Here is a 13,563-nt window from a genome sequence, read left to right on the forward strand (position 1 = left end):
AGTACAAGTCAGCCTAAGTGTTTAGTAAAAAGGTGGGTTTTTAATCGTTGTTTAAAGACAGCAAGAGACTCAGATGTTCGGACAGACAGAGGAAGTTCATTCCACCACTTCGGCGCTAGAACAGAGAACAGCCTTGATGCTTGTCTTCCTTTAGTCCTGGATGGAGGCTCAAGTCGAGCGAGACTAGAGGCTCGGAGGTTGCGTGGTACAGAGCGATGTTTGATTAAACCACGAAGGTAGCTTGGGGCTGGTCCATTTTTGGCTTTGTAGGCGAGCGTCAGTGTTTTAAACTGAATGGGTGCAGCTACAGGAAGCCAGTGAAGAGAACGTAGCAGTGGAGTGATGTGGCAGTGTTTGGGTTGGTTAAAAACCAGACGTGCAGCTGCATTTTGAATGAGCTGTAAGGGTTTAATCGTAAACATGGGAGGTCCAGCCAGAAGGGAGTTGCAGTAGTCCAACCGTGAGATTACAAGTGATTGTACCAGAATCTGGGTAGCTTCCCTGAAGAGAAATGGACGAATCTTCCTGATGTTGTACAGGAGGAACCGACACGCTCTTGTCATGTTGGCTATATGAGGAGAGAATGTCAGCTGGTTATCAAGGACAACACCAAGACTTCTTACCTTATCAGATGGTCTAATCTGGGAGTCATCCAGAGAAATGACTAGGTCCTGGGTTGGAGACTGATCTCCAGGAATGAGCAACATCTCTGTCTTGCTGGGATTAAGTTTTAGATGATGAGCCGACATCCATTGTGAGATATCTTGCAGACATGCTGAGATGCGAGCTGAGACTTGCGTGTCTGAAGGAGGAAATGACAGAACGAGCTGAGTGTCATCTGCATAGGAGTGGTAGGAGAAGCCATGGGAGGCTATGACCTTGCCCAGAGAGCGGGTGTAGATAGAGAAAAGAAGTGGGCCAAGTACAGAGCCCTGAGGAACACCAGTTGAGAGAGTGCATGGGGGAGATATGGATCCCCTCCATGACACTTGGTAGGAGCGCCCTTCCAGGTAGGAGGCCATCCATTGCCATGCTGAACCTGTTACTCCAAGGTTGGAGAGAGTGGTCAGGAGAATGCTGTGATTCACTGTGTCGAAGGCTGCAGAGAGGTCAGGAAGAATAAGGACAGATGACAGTTTGGCTGCTTTGGCTGCATGAAGCTTCTCAGTAACAGCTACAAGTGCTGTTTCCATAGAATGCGCTGCCTTGAAGCCAGACTGGTACGGATCGTGGAGGTCATTCTGAGTGAGAAAGGCAGATAGTTGGTTATAGACAGCACGTTCAAGAATTTTGGATAGAAAAGAGAGGAGTGAGACAGGTCTGTAGTTGTTGATGTCTGTAGTGTCTAGTGTAGGTTTCTTAAGAAGGGGAATGACCTGAGCCTTCTTAAAAGCAGTAGGGACAACACCTGATGTCAGGGAGTTGTTGATGATGGGTGTGATGAAGGGGATTAGGTCCTGTGAGATGTCTTTGAGGATGGTGGATGGTATAGGGTCGAGTGTGCATGTAGTGGGATTGCTGGATGAGAGGAGCTGTCTAACCTCATCCATGGTGAGTGAGGTGAAGCTAGTGAGTGTGTTGGTGGGTTGAGGGTCAGTTGAAAGTGGGTCAGTCGGAGAGAAGAATTGATTGATTTTGTCGATCTTGTCCTGAAAGAATGTTGAAAAGTCAGTAGCAGTGAGAGAGGCAGAAGGGGGAGGAGGAGGAGGGTTTAGAAGAGAGGAAAAGATAGCATGAAGCTTATGTGGGTCAGCAGCAGATTGTTCAAGCTTGGCTTTGTAAAAAGTTGTTTTTGAAGCAGTCACGTCAGATGAGAACCTGGACAGCAGATTGTGGTAGGTAGGGCTGTCGCGGTGAAATAATTTCCCCGTTATCATGCGCGCTAGAATAACCAACACGTTCATCTGATGTGGTTTAGAGAGGATCTGAGTGGGGTAGTGATGTTTCCGACGTTACCGATGTTACACAAATACACCTGTACTGTACCTGCATGCCACTTTACAGAGCAAAGCAAATCTAGCCTGGTTATCGCGCCACTATTAACCATCTATTTAGTAGGTATAATTAACATAACATTATAAAACGGATAGTTCCGGTCCTAAAATCTGATTGGCTGAGCCGCGTTCGAAGCCGTTGTAAAATCCCTGATAAACGCACACCTATGACCGCCTCACATTATTCCATATTAATACGCCACTGAAAAGAAAAAGTGAATGTTATATTCACCCTCATGTTGCCTAGCAACACTTTTAATCGAACTACCTTGCGTCGCGGAAGAATGCTTTATTGTAAGTTTATACACAATAAATACATTTATGAATTAAACATTGTTGTATTTATTGTATTTTATGTTGACCGCCGTTTTATAAAAGCAATAAGCCACTCGAGACCGTGCGTTACTGCTATGATTTTATCACGGGGAAAGAAGTTTTAGGCTTCGCGTCGTGCCAAAAACGTCATCCCCGTGCTAAAATCACAGTAACGCACAGCCTCTCGTGGCTTATTGCTTTAATATATACTACATTTTAAGTTATTATTCGTTTCAATACATTTTTATTCAACGAAAAAATACATTTAAATGATTCCAGCAAGCCAGCAAGAGAATATTTGCAGGCGTCAATGCCATATTAACCGTCATTAAGTGTTTTAGTTCGCCAAGGCTGTTTGAATATAGTCTAAATTACAAGTATTTTATTGAGTGTGAACTCAATTTAATCATTAATAAACTTGCCTATAATTCCTGTTGCGATTGTTTACATTTTAAAACACAAAGCCTGACACTCAGCAGCAACGCATGCGAACAGTTAGTGGGAAAATGACGCTCTTAGCTCATTTTCATTATGAATTTATTTAACATTTATTACGCCCGAATGTAAGCGAAAAACAAGATGGACCCTGCAAAAAAAAAAAAAGAAAAAAAAAATAGGGAGATTAAAGTCACCAAGAAGAGTCAGAGGAGTTCCGTCTGAAGGGAAGAAACTCAGAAGAACATCCAGCTCTTCTATGAAGTCTCCCAGTGCACCAGGTGGTCTGTAAATGACAATGATATGAAGAGTAATCGGAAAAGTAACAGTAATAGCATGAAATTCAAAAGATGAAATGTTAAGGTGAGAAACATTCACAGTAGTGAATTGCCATTTCCTGGTCAGGAGCAAACCTGTACCACCACCCCTACCAGATCCTCTCGGTGTATGAGAGAAGGTGTAGGCAGAGGTTGCTGGTGTTGCTGAGTTCTCGGTGGTGATCCATGTCTCAGTCAGTGCCAGGAAGTCAAGGCTGTGAGAAAGTGCAAAAGCTGAGATAAAGTCAGCTTTCTGGATGGCTGATTGACAGTTCCAAACCCCACCTACCACCACTGTTTAAAACTGTTGCAACAGTTGGGGGTAGATGAGGTTGCTGGCGTTGCTGTTCCTATAATGTGCCCTCTGATGTCTGCAGGGTCTGTGAGATATAAGCACAGGAATGTTTGAGTAGCACATGCTGAGAAAAAAGTTTGATAGATTGAACAATGTCAGAGACTGATAGTACTTACCCAAGTTAGTTTAGATTAGTAGAAAAAAACCTAAAAAAAAAGCCCCTCAATTCACACCTAGGCCTCTAACAATAGGCACCTGAAGCCACTTTAACCAATCAGCAAAACACAGATTAATGCATCAAGAGACTATCTTTTAACAATAGTTAAATGCTACTTAAATGCTACTTCAATTCTAGCAATGTTAATAATCAAAGTTACAAAGATAGAGTCTAGAACAAGTTACAGCAAAAAATATACACTTTAACCAGAAGCTTACCTTACCCAGGAATACAAATGAACACTATAAAAGTTACAAGCACTAATTACTATAAGATATAAAGCTATCGAGATGTCCTACCTGTAATTATAAGATATAAAGCTATCGAGATGTCCTACCTGTTTATTATTATTAGATATAAAGCTATCGAGATGACCTACCTGTAATTATTATAAGATATAAAGCTATCGAGATGTCCTACCTGTATTTACTATAAGATATGTAGCCATCAAGATGTCCTACCTGTAATTATTATAAGATATAAAGCTATCGAGATGTCCTACCTGTAATTATTATAAGATATAAAGCTATCGAGATGTCCTACCTGTAATTACTATGAGATATATAGCTATCAAGATGTGCCACTACTAAATTATAATAAGATGCAGACATAATTGTAATAAGAACATATCGATAAAATTTAAATATTTACTGCAGGTAGGACAAATCGATAGATCTATATATCTGTGCTACGGTAGGTAGGTAATTTAGATAGGGTAGTACGCAAAAAGTACCCAGACCAACTTATGTTCTTGCGCAGCCATTTTGTGTATGCAAATACAACACACTTGCGGGACCCTACCTCCAGTCTAGTATGTATTGTTTAAGTATGCGATTTAGGACATAGCCCAAATTTACCACATAACCGCTAACATATCTCATTACATGCAATTTGCAAAACGTTTAGATAAACAAACTAAGCCAAAAAATGTACCTTCTTAATTTAAATTCTAACTCACCTATGTGAAATCGTGATTGCGTCTGTGTCACCTAATTAATGATTACAGCAAGAAAATAGAAGATAACAATAAAAAAACATAGTTTTGACTCACCATATATCCAAAGATGGAATTCAGAGGATGAAATCGGGTCAGATCTTGATAGTAGAAAACTTCAATTCGTCTCCAGCTCAAGTGTATAAAGATTTTTAAAGCAGCGAGAGTTTTTGATCGTTTCACCTAATGGTTCAATCAATCAAAATGGAGATTGTTCTGGAATGTTCTAACAGATATTAGATCGGACAGATCCCCCTCCCCTTTCTGTTTGTTATGTCTGGGACTAAGTTTTCATAAAAAAAGCTAATCACACCTGCAAGGATTCACTCTGCTTTTTTCCCCCACTCTGCTTTGAACTTGCGCACAATCATCCACGCATAACGGACGAGCTGACCGAGAAACTTTTATGGTAAGTGATGATTTTTCTTTTCTGTCAAACTTCGGTGCAATCACGAAATTGAAATACTAATTGTAATGTCATAAAACTACACCTAGTACAGTCAACTAATAACAAACTACATCTACATAACTTACTAAATTGAAAAATAACACAGCAGTCAATTCACATATGAATTAACTTGATGTCGTGCTGATGTTTCAATGTCTTACTTTTCAGTATTAAATAAACAATTCTACTTTAATAAAGACAAAGGTTCTGTACCACAAAGAACCATTTGCGTGCTTAAAAGGTTTTTTGAGATTAAATATGGTTCTATATTTCATATAAACGTTTTTTTTTCTTTGGAAAAAAAGTTTGTATAACAAAGAGTTTGAATATAGCACCAAAACAGTTTTGTTGTAGTAATAATTGGCTCGGTTTGTGCTTGTAACAATAGATTATCCATTTGTGGTGCTTTATAGAACACAAAAAAAGCCTGTTGGTTTTACCCAGAGCCGTAGAGAGAGTTGCGACACTCCTTGACACAGCACATTATATAAGCATACATTACATAATGCCATATCATTAAGTAGTAGACATGATATACAGTACAAAGATTAAAGAGTTTTTTTGTTTTGTTTTTTACGTAAACTAATCTCCCTTTACTTTCCTAAGGATTCATAATAATAATAATCATTTTGGTTAAACACTAAGCCACGTCGCTGGGTTCATAAGGTTTACGTGCACTGAATGAACAGATTCATACACACTACCGTACCAGAAACACTATAGTAAGGGTAAATGAAATAGCATTAATTCATCTCTTATTTCATGAGTGATTAATAATTGATTCCTACGTCTAATACAATAATTAATTCATTATGAATATGCACAAGTTTGTTTTGTCTAATGTAAGTGGTGGACAAGGTACACAAACCATGTAGTTGAGTTAAAGTAGAGATATCCAAGGTAAAATAATACTCCAGTAAAATTAGTAGTAAAAGTAAAAATACTCCTTACCTCCACTTGAGTTAAAAAGTACTGAAGTATTTACCTTTAAATGTACTTAAGTATGACAGTAAAAGTGGCATGATTTTTATGGCTGTTATATGTAACAAGATTCTTGATTATGACTCTAGTGTCATTAATGTAGCTTAACTGTCTAAACTAAATGCGGTTATACCTATTAATGAAGATAAACATGTAACATTCAGTGCTAACCAAATGCTAAACAATAGCAAGATTAAGTATATTAATGACATCAAATTAATTTTTTTAAACAAAGCAACATACAGCTGAAAATGCTTTCTAAGTAGTGGAAATTATTGTGGCTCTATGGCCCACTCCCTTTACAACGGTTCCCTATGGAATTGTCGCCACTTTGTTCTCTCTATCGCTCTGGTTGTACCTAGGCAACAGATGCTCTGGACGGCGGTGGGCACGGTTTTTAAATGCGAGAGGTGTTGGGAAAGGATACAATCAAATATCAATGACACAATCAGATGTGTGCTACTTAAGGGGTTATTTTGTTGTGTTAAATGGTGAAATAAAGATTCTTCTAACATCACATCTTACATTTTTACTTGCAGAAAATGAATCATCGCCGAAGCAAAGGTAAGTGGCAACTTACAAAATGTTAATGTACTTTTAGTCAGTCATTTAAGTCATTTAAATTTGATGCATTTCATGAATGACTATTCAGGGGTAGCTTTTATTTACCTTACAATGAAATGTTGAGCATTGGTTCCAGTGACTGTGGTTAATTTCACCTTAGATTCTAGAGATTCTTAATGCTGAACTACATGAAATAGAAAAACCTTTCCATTTAACCTTATCAATTACTATAAATAAGGCCCTACCTAATTATTGGCCAGAAAAATTACCTGGCGTCACAAACCGTGAAATAAGCTTTTTTCTGTGAAATATGCAATTTGCTGTGAAATTCAAATTTTAAGGTTTGTGTTTTGCTATTTATTGTTTTTCATTCGCATATCGTATGAAATATGAGGCATAATATGCAATACAAGGTGGTCCTGGCAATTATACTGCAATTAATCATGTAACTTTTTGTTGAAATTACACAAAACATTCTGTGAAATTAGTAGGGCCACAAATATAACCATATAACCTAAAAAAATAGCATGCGATTTGGCAGTTTTAAATTCTAAAAAGGAAATCAACGATAGTACATCACTCAGTTAAATCTGTAATTATTGCAACAAAAATTTATGTCTGTTATGTCTTTAAATATTTAGTTTGATAATCTTTTTTTTTATAGATCTACCAAAAGTATTGCTGTTAGGTGACAGCTACATTCGGCGTGGAAAAGAAAGAGCAAGGAGGACCATAGGGACAAGCCTGGGTGTCTATGCCGAGGTTGAGTGGCTTGGCTTGGGTGGATTGAGGTGGCATTCTGTTGTTCCTCGTTTCAACAACTGGCTTTCAGGGAGAACTCCACCAGATGTTCTGCTTATTCACTGCGGTGGGAATGACTTGGGGAAAATAAAGTCCTTGCATCTTGCTGCAGCAATGAAGCGGGAACTTCAGGATCTCCAACAGCATTTTCCCGAAATGCAAATTATATTATCAGCCATCACCCAGCGACACTGCTGGGGGTCTGTACACCCGAAAAAAATTGAACGGTCTTGTAAGTGGGTGAACAGTAAAATTACAAGTTTTGTTTTTGGAACTAATGGGGGTATCGTGCATCACCATGACATACATTTTAACAACCGTAAGCTGTTCCTTCAGGATAAGGTTCATTTGAGTCCTTTGGGCAATGACATTTTTTTAAATAATATATCAGAATATCTCAGAGCCTTGTTCCTGTAAAGTAAAACTTTTCTAGCAAGCTAATATGAGATATTATGTAAGTTAGATGTACAATGTGAAATGTTTACATTGGCAGCCATTATACATTTACTGAACCCGATATTTTTTAAATATTTGAATGTCCAACCCCTTTTCCCAAATATGATTTTATTTTTTTTATTTTTTTTATCAACATTTGTATGTATTTAGTTATTAAATAATAAAATTGTTGTTGGAAATATTATCCCTGGCTATTTCTAATTTTCTATTATGTGCCAAATAAAATATTGATGTGACAGGTTGTCTACTGTAAAATATGCATACATTGTCTGGTAATGTTTTTCATGTTTATATGGCTTATTGCAGCTTAGTGATTAAGGACCTGAAATTGTAAAAGAAGGTCATTGATTCAACCCCCTCCAAGTTTCCACAATTGCCCTTTTGCTACCACCACCAAGTTGCCAATGTTTTTTTATTGATTTAAGTCTCTAAAATAATTAATATTTTAAGCAGAGACATAAGGATCACTTTAAAACTCTTAAACTAATGTAAGGCACAAAGATATCAACAATTCTGAGAACTTTTGGTCATGTAGCTAGTGGTGTAGGAATACTTTTGGTGGTGTTTGTCAAATACATTTGGCCATGCAGTTGGTCATGGAGTTGGTGGTGTCCAAATACTTTTGATCATGTAGTTGGGGATGTCTGTATATTTTTGGTCATGCTGTTGGTGGTTTCTGAATTCTTTTGGTCGACGATTTAGAGTTGGAACAACGTTGATATCTCGAACTTTCAAAAAATGAATGGAAGTGAATAGTGCTGAAAAACGGGCGTGGCAGGTGAACATGGGTTTGAATCCCCATGCTGTATCCAAGTCGGGGTGTCATCAGTGAGCTTTACGATGTAGAGTTGGAACGACATTGATATCTTGAACTTTTAAAAAATGAATGGAAGTGAATGTGGCCGAAAAATGGGCATAGCAGGTGGGCATGGGTTCAAATCCCCATGCTGTACCCAAGTCTGGGTTACATCAGTGGGCTTTGCGTTATAGAGTTGGAACGGTGTTAATATCTCAAACTTTCAAAAAATGAATGGAAGTGAATGGAGCTAAAAACCAAGCGTGGCAGGTGGGCGTGGGTTCGAATCCCCATGCTGTACCCAAGTCGGGGTTACATCAGTGGGCTTTACGATTTAGAGTTGGAACGGCGTTGATATCTCAAACTTTCATAAAATGAATGGAAGTGAATGGGTCAGAAAACCGGGCGTGGCAGGTGGACATGGGTTCGAATCCCCATGCTGTATCTGAATCGGGGTGTCATCAGTGGGCTTTACGATTTAGAGTTGGAACAGCACTGATATCTCGAAGTTTCAAAAAATGAATGGAAGTGAATGGGGTCGAAAAAAGGGCGTGGCAGGTGGGCATGAATTCAAATCCCCATGCTGTACCCAGGTCAAGGTTACATCAATGGGCTGTACGATTTAGAGTTGGAACGGCGCTGATATCTCAGTACAGCCTGTATAGCAGTATAGATTTACTGTCTTCTGAAAATAACTCAACACACAGCCATTAATGTCTAAATAGCTGCAACACAAGTGAGTACACCCCACAGTGAACATGTCCAAATTGTGCCCAACTGTGTCGTTGTCCCTCCCTGGTGTCATGTGCCAAGGTTCCAGGTGTGAATGGGGAGCAGGGCTGTTAAATTTGACCAAAGAAGTTGTCAGCGGCATATCCAGAGGTTGGCTTCAAAAAGTAGACACATGAGTGCTGCCAGCATTGCTGCAGAGGTTGAAGATGTGGGAGGTCAGCCTGTCAGTGCTCAGACCATATGCCATACACTGCATTAACTCAGTCTGCATGGTCGTCATCCCAGAAGGAAGCTGACGCACAAGAAAGCCCGCAAACAGTTTGCTGAAGACAAGCAGTTCGAAGAACATGGATTACTGGAATGCCCTGTGGTCTGATGAGACCAAGATAAACTTGTTTGGCTCAGATGGTGTCCAGCATGTGTGGCGGCGCCCTGGTGAGGAGTACCAAGACAATTGTCTCTTGCCTACAGTCAAGCATGGTGGTGGTAGCATCATGGTCTGGGGCTGCATGAGTGCTGCCGGCACTGGGGAGCTGCGGTTCATTGAGGGAAACATGAATGCATGAATGTACTGTGACATTCTGAAGCAGAGCATGATCCCCTCCCTTTGGAAACTGTTTTCCAACACAATAACGACCCCAAACACACCTCCAAGATGACAACTGCCTTGCTGAGGAAGCTGAAGGTAAAGGTGATGGACTAAACCCAATTGAGCACCTGTAGGGCATCCTCAAGTAGAAGGTGGAGGAGTTCAAGGTGTCTAACATCCACCAGCTCTGTGATGTCATCATGGAGGAGTGGAAGAGGATTCCAGTAGCAACCTGTGCAGCTCTGGTGAATTCCATGCCCAAGAGGGTTAAGGCAGTGCTAGATAATAATGGTGGTCACACAAAATATTGACACTTTGGGCACAATTTGGACATGTTCACTGTGGGGTGTACTCACTTATGTTGCAGCTATTTAGACATTAATGGAAGCGTTGGGTGATGGGTTGGGAAAATGTTCTGTCAGTCCTTCATTCCTGTAAGCAAAAAGTCTGTACATAGTTCGCGATAAGATTGCGGTTACAGCAGTTGCTACCCAGAATGAAAAACAGCCAGAGAGCAGGGAAGGGTAGGAACGAGATGACCCGTAGCAACAGATCTTCTGGAGGAATTTCCTTATCAGCAAGGCCGATGCTGATAACAAGGGAAGCCAAAGAGCAGAAATGACTTGTTTTTTAATCTGAGCACGGGTAAAATTTCTTAACACATGCTCTCAGATTGAGTCAGTCTCTGGTTCAAACCATTTTGCATAGCCTTTAGTTTTTCTAAGATGGATTCCATATTGCGATTTATAGTCACAATCTGAGTTCCAACGGCTCTGCCCATCATATCAATCAAATTGGGCAGTTTCTGGGGACCTTTGACAACTGACCCAACTCTTTTAATTTCCCGATACAGCAGGGTGAAGCCTAATCCAATCAGCAAAAACCCCACAATCAAAGTTCCGAATAGGTAAACATCCTCTATGTCCTCTAACGAAAGAGGTGCCAGGCACACGACCCTCCACTTCTCCCACGAGTCCATCGCGTATCCCGCCATCTGCGTTCCGCCGGGGCATGTGGGTTCCCCAGAACCCGAACTTCTCGATGAGAAGATGGTGTCAATAGCATTCAGAGACCATTTAACCAATTCCATAATTTGTTATTTGAAGAGCAGTGCTAAGAGAATCTCCGTAGAATAGACTATACGAGACAAGACGATACCGGAGAAGCCAAGCAGGAAAGATAAGGGAGGAGGGAGAAGTGTGACCGCCTTCCACAAGAGCAAAAAGAGAAGGGATATAAGCTGTACACTGACTACTCTAAGTTAAATGTTCTCCCCGTGTCTGCGTGGGTTTATTCCGGGTGCTCCGGTTTCCTCCCACAGTCCAAAGACATGCAAGTGAGGTGAACTGGAGATACTAAATTGTCCAGGACTGTGTTTGATATAAACTTGTGAACTGATGAATCTTGTGTAATGAGTAACTACTGTTCCTGTCATGAATGTAACCAAAGTGTAAAACATCACGTTAAAATCCTAATAAAACAAACAAACAAACTCTAAGTTATATCCAAGTTTCATTTCTATAGTGTTGTCCCATGAAAATTATAATGAAATATTTGCAGAAATGTTAGGGGTGTACTCACTTTTGTGAGATACTGTATATGTGAGACAATAAATGTGCATAAATAGCCTTGGTCACTTGGTGTAAAGTATGGTCTTGCTGTACCCTTTCTATCAGAGTTTAGCACCTTTCAAAAGCCTTACAGTACATAACTACATCTTTGAAGTATAGTAAAATAACAATAAAACTTGTTTTACTTGGTAAACGTTACCAGATAAAATGTATCTGTTTAAAAAGCAAACAGCTCCACCTAGTGAGAACAAAACACTTATCACATGAAGGACTTTTTGTGCAGCATCACTGGAGTTGCTGTTAACGTGGGCTCCATGGCGCAGTAACACAGTGCTGTTGGGTTTTTGTTTGTACCAGTAAAGCCGAATGAAGCTGCTGCTTGACTCATATGAACATTTTAGTGTAACTGTCTCTGTGTCCTTTGCAATAATGTTGGAATTTATTGGCCAGATTTGATCAGCAAAACCACCTGTAAAAATAACAGAGAAAATAATATAAAAAATGTTAAGATTTTACATCTTAATAACACAGGCTTTATTTAGAATGATAATAAATTACCTGATGCTACAGTAAGAATCAGTGCTGTGTATCTCACAATGTGCAGTAAGTTACATAGTGGAGCCATTTCCGATCACAGCTTTGTGTGTATAATAGTGCTGAACTCATCACATGAAAGAAGCCTCAGGAAGCCACACACAGTGCAGTGTGCAGGTGTTGCAGTAACTTTATACACGTCATTATTGTACAGTATCTATTCTTTATCACAACACTGTTGGGACCTTTAATGTTGTCATCATGCTGTTTTTAGTCAATACTGAAATAATTGTACATGACAAAATATTTATTTGGGTTGTTCAGTAGATGCACCATAATAAACAGCACAGTGAATATTAGTTTTATGTTTATTAATCTAAAATGTTGCAAATGAGATCTGTGAGACCGAGTGCAGAAACTCAACGCAAACTCAGCACAGAAACTCCACAACATCTTGCTGAAGTCAAGTCAGGACTTGGAAAAGAAACCCTAATTCTGTTTATTTTTATACACCTAAAGGTCTACAAGCAGACATGATTGGATATGTCTGGTGGGTAGAACAAGGCCCTGTGTTGGATTGTCATGTTTTATGTTTAAGTGTTAGCAATTTTTCTGAGATGAAACAAGGCTGTCTCAGTAATATAAACAATACAAGCTTTCAGTATAACATCTTATGTATTTTTTTTTTTTTACCTCCAAACAATAATTTAGTTATCATATATTTAAAATTCCATATACAGTAGACCCTTGACTTATGAATTTAAATAGTTCTGAAGGGCTGTTCATAAGTCAAAATGTTCGTTAGTTAAACCTATTTTAGAATTATAATTATAGAATTAATCCGTGCCAAACCTCCCAAACCACCCTCTTACCTAACCTTTCTAATGTCGTAAATTGTTTTTTTTTTGTTATAAATACAAGTATATTTTCCCTTAAATCTTAAAGTATAGAATAGACATTTCTGTAATAAACAATAATAAACAACAATACACAGTAGTACTGTACATAAAAACACACACATCACATTTCAGAAAAGTACGTGTGCAGTACCATACACCATAATAAATTTCCATCTTTTTTTAAATAAAATGTATCTACCAGAAACAACAATAACTCACATTTCTCTATTATTTCCTTCTTTTTAATAGTGTTGTATTTTGTAGGTGTAACTGCATGAAAGAAAGAATACTTTACTCAGCGATTTCGTTTTTTATGTTTTTGACACAGTAATTTTGTTCATATGTTAATTGACCTATAGCACTTCCCTTTCCCTTCCCGCAAGCAGTCAGTTAGCACACGCCCCTACTCTGAAGAGACTTTAAAATTAACACCAAACTTGTAAAAAAAGTAAACACCGATAGCATTTATCATGCCCCATGAATTTATTACAAAAAAAACAATCGATAACACAAAGCGATATTAGTTAATTAGAAAAAGATAATCGCTGACTCAGCAGATATCAACAGTATTTAACAGAAACAGTAAATTAAACTGTGTTGAGAGTGAATTCAGAGAAACTTAAAC

Source organism: Trichomycterus rosablanca, chromosome 4 (assembly GCF_030014385.1).
Source record: "Trichomycterus rosablanca isolate fTriRos1 chromosome 4, fTriRos1.hap1, whole genome shotgun sequence".
NCBI classification, from domain to species: Eukaryota; Metazoa; Chordata; class Actinopteri; order Siluriformes; family Trichomycteridae; genus Trichomycterus; species Trichomycterus rosablanca.